Raw genomic sequence first — 15,592 nt, 5'->3', positions numbered from 1 at the left:
GTTTTGATCTTAAATATATTTTACTTCCACCACTTATTTCCCAGCTCAGTTGCTGCCAAGCCCAAATGCTGATTTACCTCATTAGTATCTATTCAGGATCTGATGAAGAAAGGCCATTCCCTCCCAAAAAGGGCAGAGCTGCTGGGAGCTGCTAAACCCATGTGGATTTCCCATCAGTGACAAAGGGACAAAACTGCTTTCTCAGCCTCAGCTCGCTGTCCTGCTGCTGTGTGGGATGGATGTAACCTCTGCAGGCTGTGGAATGTGGCAGAGTAATTCCATTGTGCCTTGGGGACACCTTACAGCTCAGAACCCATTTCTGGGTGAAATCAGTCCCTTTGGTAATGGTGTGAGACTGCTGTCTCCTCTGAGATCATGGAAGATGGGAGATACTTTGGATGACCTTGGAAAGGTCTAGCTGTAAAAGGAATGTTTAAAGCACTTACTGGGGATTTTTGTCACGTCTTGTTGATAATATTTTTCATTTCCTTTTGTTTTATGTCCCTTTTCCCCCACTGCAGCCTGTACTGGGTTTTCAAGAGTGGCTGCCTCTCCCACTGTGTGGAATCTTGTTCTATCTCAAATAGAAGATATTCATGAAAGGAAACACCCAGAGGTTACTGAGAAGCTTCACCACCACCCTAGATGCAGCTTGGTATTAGAATTAGCATGGTGGCTAAGTGAAATATGCTAAGTAAGAGTGTAACTGAATGCCCTAGATTTTCCACCAGATTAGCAGCTGGGCTGTGACAATATGCATGCAGACCCAGAGAAAATAAAGTCAATATCTGTAAAAAGCTTCTTCTGGACTTTTCTTCCCAGAATAGCAAACACTTCACTAGAACACACTTCAAAAAAACCAAACTTACAAACAGCTACTTAAAACTTGGTCGAGAAGATCAAGCACAGGAAGAAGTTTCTCATCCCCTCTTGTGGGACACAACCCTCCCAGCTAACAGAAAAGACACTGAGCACAGATCTTGATAATTAGAAGGCTGAGTAAGTACAGCAGGAGCTAATAAGCCAATCCTACATGTGGAGTGTGTTTAATATTAATAACCTCTGTGAGTCCATTGATATACTAGTGAAATGATGCCAGAACAAAGCCCTTCATGTACCTCAGCAAGGCTGAAGCTTTGGAAATCTGCATCAAAAGAGTCTGTGGTTAAGGGTGTGCTGCTCAGAAGTAATACCAAACTTTACTATTCAGTTTTTGTGTAGATGCTATTTCCTTTGCCTTTGTGGTTGCCCCTTTTTTTCCTATTGAGGTTCTGTAGTCCTTTTCATCCTTCTTGCTGCCCTTGTGGGCAGAAGCCAGCCAGGACACCCACACCATAGAACTGATTTTCACTGCCCAGTAATCTGGTCTTGACAACTTTTAAGTTTTGCCACACTTGAACTGGATCTTGGGCCCTTCACAGAAACTATCACAGAGCTTGTCTCATTAACAGTTGCATGTGAAAACAATATATCAGTAGGGTTGTTCTTCCTGACTGAGGCATCTTACTGTTGATTCATGCTGTGATTTAGAGAACTTGGAAGCCTTTCTTTAGGATTTAAACTCTCCTGGGTTTTTTTTCTGGTCATTTAAAGTTTACTTTAAAGTGGGGGAGAATTTTTAGCATTTCTGCAAATTGTAAGGACTTATCAGTAAGAAAAATACTTGTGTCATCTCTGGTGCTCTAGCTCTTGAATTGGATTCAGTGTCATTTGAATTAATGGCTACATACCAATCTGAGGTCTCCTAAGGAGGATTTTTTTTTTCTGTTTACAATTTATATTTTTCTTAATTTTCTTGTGGTTCCCCCCAATTTTTCTTGGTATTAGCTGCAAAAATAGAGGTTTCAGTGATTTCTATGCAGAATTCCCACCCTAACAGTACTTCAGATCATTTTCTCTGGTGGGGGTAGGAGGTGAAATATTATCACTTACTTTTCCTTTACAGTTGATTTACAATTTTTTCATGAATTACAAGAAAAGCATTAATTTTAACATGAAAAGACACAATCTTCTGATTCAAAGTTTAATTCAGTCTGCTCCTACATGATCACAATATAAAGGTTATTTTGATGATTAAAATCTTTCAAATCAAAATTAAAAATTGCATAGTAATCATAGGAGTGTTGATACAAATGGAGGAGAGCAAAATCAGGAAATTGAAAGACTAGTGATTCATTTTTGTAATGAAGCTGTTTATTCTTACTGTGAAAGACTGCATTTCTAAAAAAGCAGATTTTGAGACAATTAATATATGATGTTTTTATTGCCCCAACTTTGACAAAGGAACTTTCATTGCAATTTTCTCTCAGTACTCATCTCTCTGTATCAGCTGGATGATGAGAATAAACCTCTTATTTAACCTGTGTAAAGCTCTGCAGGAGGAGTTTCAGCAGATGGAGCTAGTGTCCTTCCAATCTCTGACACCTGTGCTCAACGTGGAAAAAGATGAGCAGAATCATTTGCAGAACTGTGGCTGGGGATATGTCAGGGCCAGGGGTGAAGACTTTCTTTTGGCTTAGTGGAAAAGTAGCAAGCATAAGAGGAATTACCTATCATTTATCAAGTGCTGGTAGATAAGAGGAGGGCAGCTTAGTGATTCAGAAACCAGTGATGTGCCATAATACAGAAAATAACTCGAGAAGAATAAAAATTATTGCATTTCCCTCCAAATTCTTTTATGATATCTTCCTGTTTTTTTGCTGTTACTCTCACAGAGCAATAGACTGCAGTCAGACAATACCACAAAATAAAGTATTCAGAAATCCTGTGGCAAATTGTTTAGGTGTTGTGGGATGTGTTGCTCATATTGAGCCACAGTAAGAAAGAAGATGTGTCTGTGGAGCTGCAGTCCCTTAATTCAAGATTTTACTGACCTGTAGAACATACTTCAGTTGTTTATTCTGATAAGAGCCTCATGCAGTCACTGACATTTACTGAGATTTTAAAGTAGGGAGGTGCTGGAAACACCCCTCTTCCCAGCAGAATGTTCATAAGATGCTTGACAATTGTTAAAATTAAGCCTGTTGCTGTCCATTATTTAAACCATTAGTTTCCAGTCTATGGTTCTTGGCTCCAGAGGCATTCCCAACCTTCCCAGCAGTCAGGGTACTGATTCCAGTGGGAACTCATCAACAGCTCCCATTCAGAACAAGGTTTTCTCCTTTCTGCCTCCAAGATTATTTAACAGGTCCTCTCCTGCAGAGTTCTTGCAATGGGAGGTTTTATCACACGAAGGCCTGTAGCTAAAGGTCACAGGGAAGGAAAGGAGAGGTTCTTGGATATGATGTGCAGGTGTGCAGTGCCTTTGGTCCATGTAGAGCTGTGTCTGGCACACACAGAGGCCATAACCTGCACTGAGGGGTGCATGTGAGGGACACAAAGAGATCAGCAGAGCTGTCTGTCCTGTGACAGTTCTGCTGGCTTCATTTTCAAGGTCAGTGGTTTTTATTTGATGTACTAGCAAGCACAGAGGGTGGGAGCTTCTCACAAACCCCTCTTCAGTGCAGCGCTGGAGGCTAGCAGCAGGGAAAAGAAAATGCTCAGAGTTCTCAGCCAATTTTTGGAGTGGCCCTGCCATGAGAACAGCACCTGAGAGACTTGGCATTCAACATGCATATCCACACATCCAGTCTGGGAAGGGGAAGGAAGGCAAGAAAGCAAATCAGTTCAGGAAAGTTTCCAGGGTTTTCAATTTGTGACATTAGCTTTCCAACAGGAGAATATGCAAATGCTGGTGGCATCCTGATAAGAGAGAGCTATATGCTATTTCAGAAGTTAATATATGGTGCCACACTGTACCTGCTCTGCAGTTCTTCAGTTCCTGCACTGTGATTTAGGGTAGCACATTATAAGAGCAGTGTGGGAAAGTTTCAAAGCCATCATTGGTCATTGTTACAGCAGCATAACACTGACAAGCAACTGATGGAAAGAAAGGTTTTATTGCTGCACTGTTCTCTCCTTCTTGCCTATTTAGGTCTTCAGCTTCATCACTTTAGTGACTCCATACACTACTGAATTCTTGAACAAGGTTTCAGTGGGTATAAAGTAAGGCATTATTTTGTTATATGCATATCTGATACCAAAAGGACACTTTTATTTTACTGTAAATTGCTTCCTGCAGCAACCAAATGGGCCATGGTTTTTGCATACATATGTATAAATTTTTTGTTTGGGTTTTGAATTCTCATTAGTTAGATTCTGAAAATTGAATTGGAATTTAGTTATCTTTAAGAGATTGCCTTGTGTAAATTTTAATCTATTTTTAGTATTTTGAAACTTTTTTCCATAAATCGGCCAGCCCTGAACCCTTACTGGTGATTACTGCTTTCAGATACTAGGAATGTAGGCAAAGAAATTCATCATATATCAGAATCTCCTCTGGGTTTTCATGTGGCCAGTAGTAGTTACATAGAGCATACATCCATCCCTAATTATAATTGTAATGAACTTTCCTCCAAAGGAATCAATGCTGTAAAGTGTTGCTTAGTTTTCCTTGTTACAATAAGTCTGCTGAATAATAACAATAAATCTTGTCTGGAAACCCAGATATTTGTGGGTTGTACCAAGTCTCCAACAGAATTTTGGAATGACTAGTGTTTCTTTCACTTGTCCTGGTTTCTAAAGCAGTACTTGTGTCCATTTGTTTTTGTGAATTCCTTAAAATCAGTGGATGAAAAGTGAGCATAAAACTTTGGTTTAACATTGCAGCATTGTCTACAAAAGATCAGGTGCACAGTTTCCTTTTCAGCCATGGATGACCTGTCCTCTGAAAAGCTGGTTCACAATAAATTAGAGACTGAATTTACAGCATGTGGTTTACTCTGCACTGGCTCCAGGTGAGGCCATTCTCACTATAACTACCATCTCACCCAGGCTGCTCTGCCAAAGGAGAGCCTCCTGAACAGCCTCAGAGCATCCAAGTTAGACAAGTTAGCTCCAGTCTACAGGAGCTTCTCTCTCCCCTCCTAACTACAGAATCTGGGGAGATCAGTTTACACCTCAAGGGAGGTGATACCTTTCCCTCTCCCCTGCTCTGACTCTTATCACTAGCTGTGAGACCAATTCTTCCATAATTTATTTTGGAATTTATTGTACATGTTCTAGGGGGAATACTCATGTGGCCCAGACTGCCTCTACAACTCACAGGATGAAAAGGTAAATTTATTTAGCAGAATGATAAAGTAGGAGACTGCCATAGGTATAACAGAGATGTTTCTGTCTCTCTCTTTCTTACTGTCCTTCTGAGCACAAAGTTAACCTTTGTGATGGCAGATAAGGAGGAATGAAGAAACTCACAATTCACACCTCCCTAATTCACAGCACTCACTAACTCTTCTGTTTTGTTGAGCCAAAATTATATACAGCTTAATAACAAAAACACTGTCATTATAGAAACTCCCAAAAAGTGATTCAGGGTCCTGAGGACAAAGGCTCTACATTTACTCTTGGGGGTTGCCAGTTCCAGATATTACCAGTGGAACACTTAAATAAGCATCTTATAGTATTATTTTCCCAGCAGTAATGCTTAATGCAACTAAAAGTACTTTTGGTTCTTTACTACTGTGAAACTAAGTGCTGATGAGACTATTGTAATGAAATATAATTTTCTTACTGATGCCACAGTTTTAAATCCATGTGACCCACCAAAATTGTTGCATGCAGAAAAACAATTTTAAAAGAAAAGGGGTCATATATATGGCTAACAGCAGCACTTGGGAGGCAGAACTGTGCAAGGACTAGTGTAGGAACTGCAGAATTTGCTAATAAATTATTTGTCAGGATCTTGGCAGCAATCAGATAAAAAAACCTGTAAATCTACTGCAAAGGGAAGTAGAAATGTTTTTTGGAACAACTGATAAAGTCTGACTACCTAGAGAGGAGAGCTGAATTCTGTGCTGGCAAGGAAATCTTATCTTCTTGACAGTATTGGTGAAGCACTCATCAAGGATTGGAGGCTGAAATGGGTACATGAAAGAGCTTCTACACTGCATTGGCTATGGCTAAACAACTCCAATTTAGTACTGAACAAAACTTAGAACATCATACCTTTGAATTATTCCTGCACACAAGTTCATGAACAATCACAGTGATGAATGAGATCTTAAATAGTTGTGTAAAATAAGATTCACAGTAACTGGAGAAGTCTTTCTAAAAGCTGTATTTTGGAGGTGTGGGACAGGATAAAGAAATTTAGCTGCTGAAATAGTTTAAGTTCTTCTTTAATGAGGAATCTACTCTTATTTAGGTGTTCCAATAATAAAATGCTCCAACAGTTGTAAGTTAAAGAAATTGACTGTTGCAATGTAAATGTTTCTTTGTCCTGTGTATTCTAGGATCAAGCTGTTACAACCCACCCTAATCCCAGAAGAGCAAAGTGAGCTGTCAGTGTATTACAAATCCTGAGGTTTAAAATATTTCCCCAAAACATGATTAAAACCAAATGGGTTTAAATGTAGGTATCAAAAAATTGATATATTTTATTTAACAGTAAAAGAGACAAAGGGAAAGAAAGAGGAAGAAAGAAAAAAAAAATAGAAAAAGAGGTGTGGGGGGGGAAGGGAACATGACAGAGACAGATTAAGTAGAAACATATCACCTCTCCATGGGTGCAAATGATGTCTTGTTGCTTCTCTCCATCTGGTCATTCAGGGTGAGCTTTGGTGGTGCAGGTTCATTATAGTTTTGTTGTAATAGGCAAAAGTCCTTTATAAAAATGTACAAACCATAAACCATAACATTTCACTCTCTGATGATGATGTCATAGTAGGATTTGGTGTTACTAGCTATGTTAAACAGTTATTAATAATGGAACTAATAAATCCCCTCAGCCAAATGTACATTGATTTTATGGATTGTTTCTTATGAAGTTAGCTTAAAACTATCTTGGAGTAATTTTTAAACATTTTCTCCCCCAGTATGGATATTTTTCTCTTTTTAATGCCTTTACATATCTGATTTCACTTACCACTTTCTGTTTATTTTCACTGATGTGCAAACAGGCAAGAGAAATCCTTTTCAACATTTTAGTTTAGTACAAAAGTCAGCAACTACACGTGGAACAGATTATTACATCTGAATAACTATTTCATCTGAATGACTATTCATGGGGTGTGTATTTTGCTTAGAACTTTTTTTAAAATTAATATTCACTTACATACGATTTTCTCTAGAGGTTAACACATACACAGACACATTTTTTTCTTAGATGAAGGCTCACCAAAATGCAGCTAACAAGACATTTATGACTCATTAAGCCCTTCTTTGTGGTTCACAAATTACATACGTCCTTTTGCCCATCAACAGAACAAAGACACAAAATCACAGAAAGCTTGGGGTTGAGGCCTGGGGACATCTGGATGGCCTCTTATCCAACCTCCTTGCTCAAGCAGGGTTGCCTGGAGCAGGGTGTCCAGGACTGTATCTGGATGGTTTTTTAATATCTCAAAGAATGGATACCCTGCAACCACCTGGACAACCTCTGCCAGTGCTCAGTTACCCCCTCATATATTTCAAATATTTCCCAATGTTCAGGGGCAACCTTCTACATTTTGATTTGTGCCCCTTGCCTTGTGCCCTGTAACTGGGCACTGCTGGAAAAATGTTGGCTGATTTGAATGTGCTGCTTTGCATCCTCCCTTGAGTAATTTATATACATTGGTAAGATCACTCTTCCACCTCTTTGCTAAGCTGTAGAGTCAGCTCTTTTGGTCTATGTTTGAAAGTTAGACAGGGTGCATGTCATTAAACAAGCCAAAGCTGAGAAAATGGTTTTGACCATTACCCTAAACCATACACACTGTTTACATGGTTCATGACTTTCCTGTGGCTTACTAGGTGGTCTGCTCAGTGTCTGCTCAAGGTTTCAGACACCTTTTATCAAGGAAAGTTCTCACAAAGCAGGATAGATGGGACTGCACCAAGTTTGTCTCTCTTCCCTCTCTGTAGTACACCAGGTCTGTGTCAGAAGGCTTTACACCTTCAGATATCCTTCCTGCTCTGCTTTAGGGCTATTGCACATTCCTTCACTCTCATATTGGTAAAGTCACTCTTCAGCTGTAAAGGCCTACATAACATACAGAAACTCAGCATCCTTTCTCCTCTGGGCAGTTTTACAGGACAGGAATGGAGATTATGGCACTGCATAGGTAGAAAATAAAATGCTTTCTATGTAGAAATTTAAGTCCATCCTTGCTGCCTTACATTTTGGGCAGTCAACCTTACAAAAATATCATGCTGGTTAGAAGGCATCAGCAATAATGTTGAAAAACATGTTCAGCAGGAGAAAAGAAACCATGTTAAACTTGACATAGCGCAGAAGAGGGAGTACCATAACAGGAATGCTGTTTTCATCTGTGGAGTGACAGAAAAAAGTCTCAGAGGGCCTTTCTGCTCTTTAGAGCCTCAAAGATCACATTGGTTCAAAAAATAGCTATTCTGAGTGCCACAGTATTGATAAAAACAACACATGGAAAGTTCATTTCTCACTGGTGTCATAACAGATGGTGCCTCCTGTGTGATGGTGAGATATAAGGGTGTTGCAGCACTTAAGAGCAAAAACTGTTGTAGAGTATGGAGATGAAGACACTGTTTTATTCATTAGCAAACCCTTATTGCAAACCTCCTTAAAATAGAGCATGTCATACACATTGATGTTGAATGTATGGAAGTCTCCATGCCCAAAAGTCTAGTGGAAGCCCATAAGGCTGAACACAGAGATGATTTATATTCACAGACATTCAGCACATTTCTGTGATTTTGTTCTGTTGGAGGACACAGACTCCTGCAAAAGAGAAGTAAGGATAACAACATCTGCAAGGCTGGGACTGCACAAGTCATTTCACCTTTTTTCTTATCTCAGTGAAGTGAATCAGAAGATTTGCTGTGGCAGAAGTTCCCATCTGCCCTAATTGACTGCATGAAAACTTTGAAGGGAAACCTCAAAGCAGTGCAGAGGCAAAACATCAGAAGCATAGTGACACTTCCAGGTTGCAGCAAAGAAGAATTAGTGGAGAAAAAGTTTTGTCCTTCACAATATGAGTACCAGTAGTGACCCAAGAAATGCTCCAGAATATGTGCAGGTACATCTTTTTGACTTGAAGTGGACTGTGAAGATAAAAATAATTTTTCTGAAGTTTTCTATTGAAGATGGAACATTTTTCTATGACTCAGATCCTGATACCCTGTCAGCATATCTGTCCTGAATAAACTTGTGGGGGGAACATCTGAAATAGATGCTTTCAGGGTAGCAGCCAGATTTTATGATTCTGGATTCTTCCTCTTTTTGAGTACTTCAGACAAGAATAATGAAAAAAAAAGGATCTAATTAACAGAGACTCATCATCATCAGGAATTCACCTCATCTTCCCCTGGAACCTATTTCTGCCAGCAGTGGTTGTACAACCAGTGAGGACAAAGTAATGTGTATCAAAATAGGAAAAAGCTTTCAGAATGTCCCTAACAACATCCTGGATTCCAGCCCTGTGATTTCTAGCACACAGAGTTACTGCCTCTCTGAAAAGACTCTAGCTTTTATTAAGGGCAAAAATTAATTACCCCTACAAAAAAATGCCACTTTTAGACACAAATGAACGCAGCTGGTCCTACAAAAGCTGCAGTACATGTTATTCAGTACTGCCAACACTGTGCAGGACTTGCTGAAATCTCTTATTTCAAATCCAGAGAATTGTCTGCAGATCAACTTTTCCCCAGATCCTGCTGATGTATCTCCTCCATTTGAGCATGGAGTTAGGTCTTGAAAGTAATTATCTTTTTATTTTTCTGAGAGAACACATTAAGGAAGGGACTTAACTTTCTCTTCCATTATTGAATGCTGCTCTTTGTTTACATGTCTTTTCCCTCTTCCTCTCTCAATAGGAACTTGACAGTTTTCTGGCCATCTTCTTATCTAGAGTTTAAAGAGTTTTTAATTTGCCTGACATTTTCTGTTGGTTAAGTTAGGATATATCCATCTTTCTTCCACCATTTTGGAATTGCTGGCTTCATGGGTTATTTCCCTTAGCCAACAGAGCTGTAATGGTGGCCTTGGTGTGCAAATCTTCTGCTGTTTTTTGTTGTGCTTGTTTTCACTTGCACAGGGCAGCCTAGGTGTGGGGGCTGTGTCTGTGTGACTTTCTGAAAATGTCTTTCCACTTTGTTTTGCTTTACAGTTAAGTAAGACATAAGATAAACAGATAATTCTGAATTTTGCAGATTCTGCAAACTTTGAATTCCTTAATTGTGAAGCAAGTCCACAGTCTGCAAACTCAGTCTGTGGAAAGAAGAGTCCAGCAAGCTAAACTGTGAAGGTCAGGGAAAGCAAGCACTATTTAATGTTTAAGATATTGTTTTGACAATCATCTCAATAGCTATATCCAAACACAAGTCTATCTTGCTATACATAGAAAAAGATGTTTGCATGTAGATTTTATGTTTTCATATTTTGTATATACATATATACATAATTCTAGCTTACTCAGCTATTTTATCCATTGAATAAAGACTAGATCCCTTCTCCAGTTTGAAAGATAGACAAGTAGAAGTTTTTGGATTAAGGATTTAAGAACCTAACCACTCATATTTGTTCTGTAAAATGCATAGTATGCTTTGGTTGTGGTTCCATCCTGGAAAATACAGAAGCAGCAAAAACTCTAAGTCATATGAATCCAGTATTTCTTCATGAACTATAAATGGTGCAAGTATAAGTTGTGAAACTTACAACTTGTGTTGTAAGGGAAATACCCTTACACTTGTTTCTAACAAATATATAAGTATATAAGTATATAAGTATATAAATATATAAATATATAAATATATAAATATATAAATAGCTAGTTGCTATAATGTTTATAAGTACCAGTTTTAATTTTATTTAAATTTTGTGGTTTTGCTTTTTTTTTTTTTTTTCTCCCCAGCTATGGCACCTCCCCTTTCTTGTCTTTTCTTCCTGAAAAAATGATGTTCTTCTAGCCTGACTTTTCTTAAAATTGTGAAGAGTGAGCAGATAATACTTAAAACAGCACTGTGCAGTACCTGAAGTTATGTGCACATGTGGATGCAGAGCCAAAAGCATCTTTGGACAGAAGAGACAACTAATTAAAGCACACAGCAAGTTTCAGCTCCCCTGCCTTGGAGTTATGTATCTTTTAGAGTAAACAGTGCACTTGCTAAATACAACCTGTTATGTTTTAATGGAGTTTGTGACATACTGAAGAAAAAGCTAGAGGGTAAGTGGAATAAATTAGCACCTGTTTGGTCCTTTCATAAGTTTACATACTGTTGGAGAATTACAGGGAATAATGCCCCTGCTGATTTTGTCTGAGTACCTGTTGTGTTAGCAGATTAAGGGAGCTGAGCTCCAGATTTCTTGGGGCTCTCTTGCTTCACACAGTCCTTGCTGGGAAATTTGCAGCTACCTCACCAATCCCAGCTTTGCTTCAAACAGACCATTCTAAATTACAGGCTCTAAAATACTTTACTCTTTTTTTTTTTTTTTTTTTTTTCTTTTTTTCTTATTGAGCCAGATGAAAAATCCTTTCTTGATAACTGCTACTTTTTAGCTCTCAGATTTCTCTTTAAACCTCATTAAACGTTATCAGATCTTTGAAAGATTCAGTATCTCACTTCTCACTTGTTTCAGTGTTTAAAGAGGTTGCCAGCTCTATCAACCAACTCACAAATATTTCTTTTCTCAGTAATTAATATTAGAATAAATATTTTCTCTCATCCTTCTTCTTTGCTAATCTCAAATTAAGTGTTTTGGTGCATGCATTAGCTCCATATAGAGGCTCATAGAGAAACTTTCAAGAGGTGATGCAATCAGACAGCTTTCTCTCTTTCTGAGGCCAGGACAGCTCTACAGCCACAGTATGATGCTGAGGTGCTCTCCCCTCTAACACCCCATCATCTAGGAGGTGCTCAGGTCAAAAGCTCCTTAAATCCTCTCATTTTCTTGTAGCAAATCTAGTCCTTTATTGCCTGTTATCTCAGTTCAGAATTCTATATTGGCATCAGTAACTTCTCTTCAAGGATTGGTGTCACTTCCTAGCTCCCACTCCACTTTCTCCCACAATTTTGAACAGCAAGCATTCAAAAGTCATAAATCAGACAAAAAACATGGAAGAGTAATTTTAAAAAGTGCTTTTAAAAACTAAGTTTGGGACTGCTCTTTATTTTCTTTTAGTGCTGATATATTAGGGACAAATTGCTTGGATCCCCAGAATGAATAAGTAGGATTTTTTAACATATTTAATGTAAATGGAAATTTCCAGTACTACCATGATACTGATGTCTGTGAGGAACAGCTACAGTAAGACTCACAGAAGAAATGGATATAATTGAGGTAATGAGATAGGAGAAAAGCAGAAGAAATGGTTCTGCAGCTTCCTGGATAACATTTTTCTTGAAAGACTTTGCTGTTATTTTGCTGTTTGCCCTAAATATGGTGTAAAGGCTGTAGCAGGGTAAAAGCATGTATTAGAAACAATTAAGCTATTTAATGTTTTATACATCTGCATTAGAGTTTCCTGTAGTGGTTATTACTATAATGCCTAAGTGTTCTCTAAGTAATTTAGATGTGCTCTGTGGAGGCCTTAATGCAGTTAGGCTGAATCATCTCTTCTCAGTAGAGACACAATGCTCAGGTGCATCCCTCTCCACTTTTCTTCTTTGATATGTCTTACTCATACTGTTAATAGTGGAAAAGCTTTCTCAGAGAATACATTTTTGCTTGCATCTTGATGGTGGTCAGATGTGTCTGAAAGCTGATTGCACTGCTAACCCTTTAAACTCTGAATATTTCCTGGTTTTGGTCTTTGTGTCCTTCACCTTTTATGACCTGTCTAGTGCAGCATAACCAGGCATGGTAAGACATGCATTCAGTTCCAGGTGACTTCTTAGAGTAGAACCTACCTTAGAGCAACAAAAAATACCTGTGAGCTGAGGGAAATGAGCCAAGCATCATGTATTTTCAGTCACAGCCCTAATCAGGAGGCAGCACTCACTGTCCAGCAGAAGCCTCTCAAATCTCTGTAGAGACCCACTTCCTGTAAAGCTGTGTGGAATAATGCAATACAAGGTTAATGCTGCCAGACCTATCTCAACAAATTAATTCATTTGCTGTCATGTAAACTCTGTGTGTGGAGTGCAAGGACTTTGCATCACAAACTGAACTATTTTAGTACCTAGAAAGGTTGCAATAGGAGGCTCAGTGCCTAATTGCCATTGAAATGTAATACTGAAAATCTCATGAGGCATTCACCTAGCTCTCCTAATCCCTAATTATTTCTGTGTATTCCCTTATTAAAAAGCTATGCTTTCTCAGTAGTGCATTTTTGTGCTTGTTCCAATACGGCACTCTGGCAACATAGCTCTCCAGAAATGACATCTCCTGTGGTTAGTATTGGTCCTAAATAGAAATTGTATTTGCAGAGAAGAGATGTAGATGTTCACTTCTTTCTGCAGTAGTTTTACATGCTTGTTACAATGATAAATGTTACTTGCTTCTACCTGTAATACATTGTCTCCCTCTAGTACACTCATCGATACTCACTTTTCCAATAGTCTATGAAAACTCACCAATTGCAATGGATATAAATATATTTTTCCATTTACAAGATAATGGAAAGATGTATAAAATGCAGATGTCTTTGATTTCATTCCTTCCCTTCTGCCTTTGATGTCAATGTTCTTCTTAGGTAAACAGTTCTCAGCCTTTGACAAACTGAGACCATTAGTTTAAACCATTCAAGCTGTAATTTATATTCCTCTCAGCCATAATGAAAGTGAAGTGGGTTTTAGCTTTTTGAAGATTGCTTTTGGTTTGCTGAGATATGACCCTGTGCCTGAGACCACTTGTTTTAAATTAGGAGCAACTCTGGGAAAGTGATGCATGTATATATGTATTTGTAAGGCTTCTGATGCCAATGTTCATCCCTTGACAGCAGAGATGCTTCATTTTGGAGAATGCATTCATGCAAAGAATAGACAATAGCAGTTGTCATCTGCTAAAGTTTCTCTTTAATTGTCTTCCTTTCCATTTTATATGTTTTACAACAATGTTTGGGTGGTTTGGGGGTTTTTGTGTTCTTACTGAATCTTAAAGAAATGCTGAAGTCAAAGGCTGAGATGGGCTATTGTGAGCAGTTCAACCATTATTCTGGCTCTTTCCCTTTGTCATTTATTGATAATTCTGTCTCCTCTTCATCATGTCTGATGTGAGCCTCATTTAATGAACAGCATTAACTGGTAGATTTTAAAAAAAATGTTGAGGGGATGGTATAAGGACTTGTGTTGCTGGAGAGACTTTAATACAGCTCAGGACTGTTTCAGAGAAAAGGCAGATGTAATTTCTAGACCAGTGACATCATCAGCTTCATCTCTCCAGATTTTGTTTTAAGGAGCCAAAATATTTACAGATCTACAAGAACATGCCTGTAATACACTGAACATATCCTGCTGCTGGTCTGGGATTGACAATTCAGGATGTAATTTGGTGCTCTGAATGGTGAGTGTTCCAGCCTAATGCTGCCATCAGACCTGAAATCTGGGATCTTCAGCTTGGGCCAGAGCTGTGAGAACTTCACAGATTTATTTAACTCACAAGCTGGAACTGGAAGATGAAATAGTGGAAAACAGCCCTGTTTGAATAGAATCTATGCAGCTCCAGTAGTTACCTTCGTGAACTCTTCTGAAATCTGATTTTCTGCTCTGCAAAGACATGAAAATACTATCTTTCAAAAGTTGCCTTATAGTAAGATTCTGTAATTCTGGGATATGTGCTGGCTGGTATTTATACCAGAAATCTTTATACATGAAAAGCAGAAAACACCACTGGAGCTGCTGAAGAATAAAACTTGTCAGCAATATTCAGTTTTTGCAAGAAGGCACTAGAGATGAACTATAGGAATTTGTTGCTGTGTTAAGCAACACATAAGTCTGAGTAGCTCAATTTCAGTCCACTAGAGGTCTGTGAAATCACTTCCCAAATATGCTTTTAATCTTGTTTTGCAGCAACCTTGCTGAGTCTGATACAGTTAAAATAAAAAACTTTTGATCCAGTTTCTATTGTTCTGAAACAAAGGACTAAGTCCACATAGAGTTCTATTTAAGATACATTTCTGATTTAGAAAACAGTCCTAGCTGATTCTTTATTCTTGGATCAGCACAGGGAATTGTGCTAACTACTGATTGACTAATATTTTATGTAAAATATTGGCTTTCCTTGCAAATGGTCATTTTTTCAAATAGGAAGAGAGTACCATGTGGAGCAGAGAGTTCATTAGCATGAAATACCCACTCCATCGTGGTTCTTCATAGTGCTAAATTTACTTAAGTGGAAAAGGAGCCAAGATCCATGGCCTTGCATTGCTAATGAGGTTTTCCAGAGCACTGAGAGGACACAGGTGTTTATCTATTAGCATCTAGCTCAGGCTGTTTGACTTGCTTTCAAATTGCTTGTTAAGCCTAAAAACTTAGGTTCAAAATATATCTGGGGTGATATATTTTTTTGGTTTTTTTTTTGGTGCTATACTCACTAATTTCCTTTAATTTGTATTCTAATTATAGTTATATTAGAGTATATTTTATTCCTAATTTT

The sequence above is a fragment of the Oenanthe melanoleuca genome, chromosome 4 (assembly GCF_029582105.1).
Source record: "Oenanthe melanoleuca isolate GR-GAL-2019-014 chromosome 4, OMel1.0, whole genome shotgun sequence".
NCBI lineage: Eukaryota > Metazoa > Chordata > Aves > Passeriformes > Muscicapidae > Oenanthe > Oenanthe melanoleuca.
Note: the sequence above shows the minus strand (reverse complement) of the source record.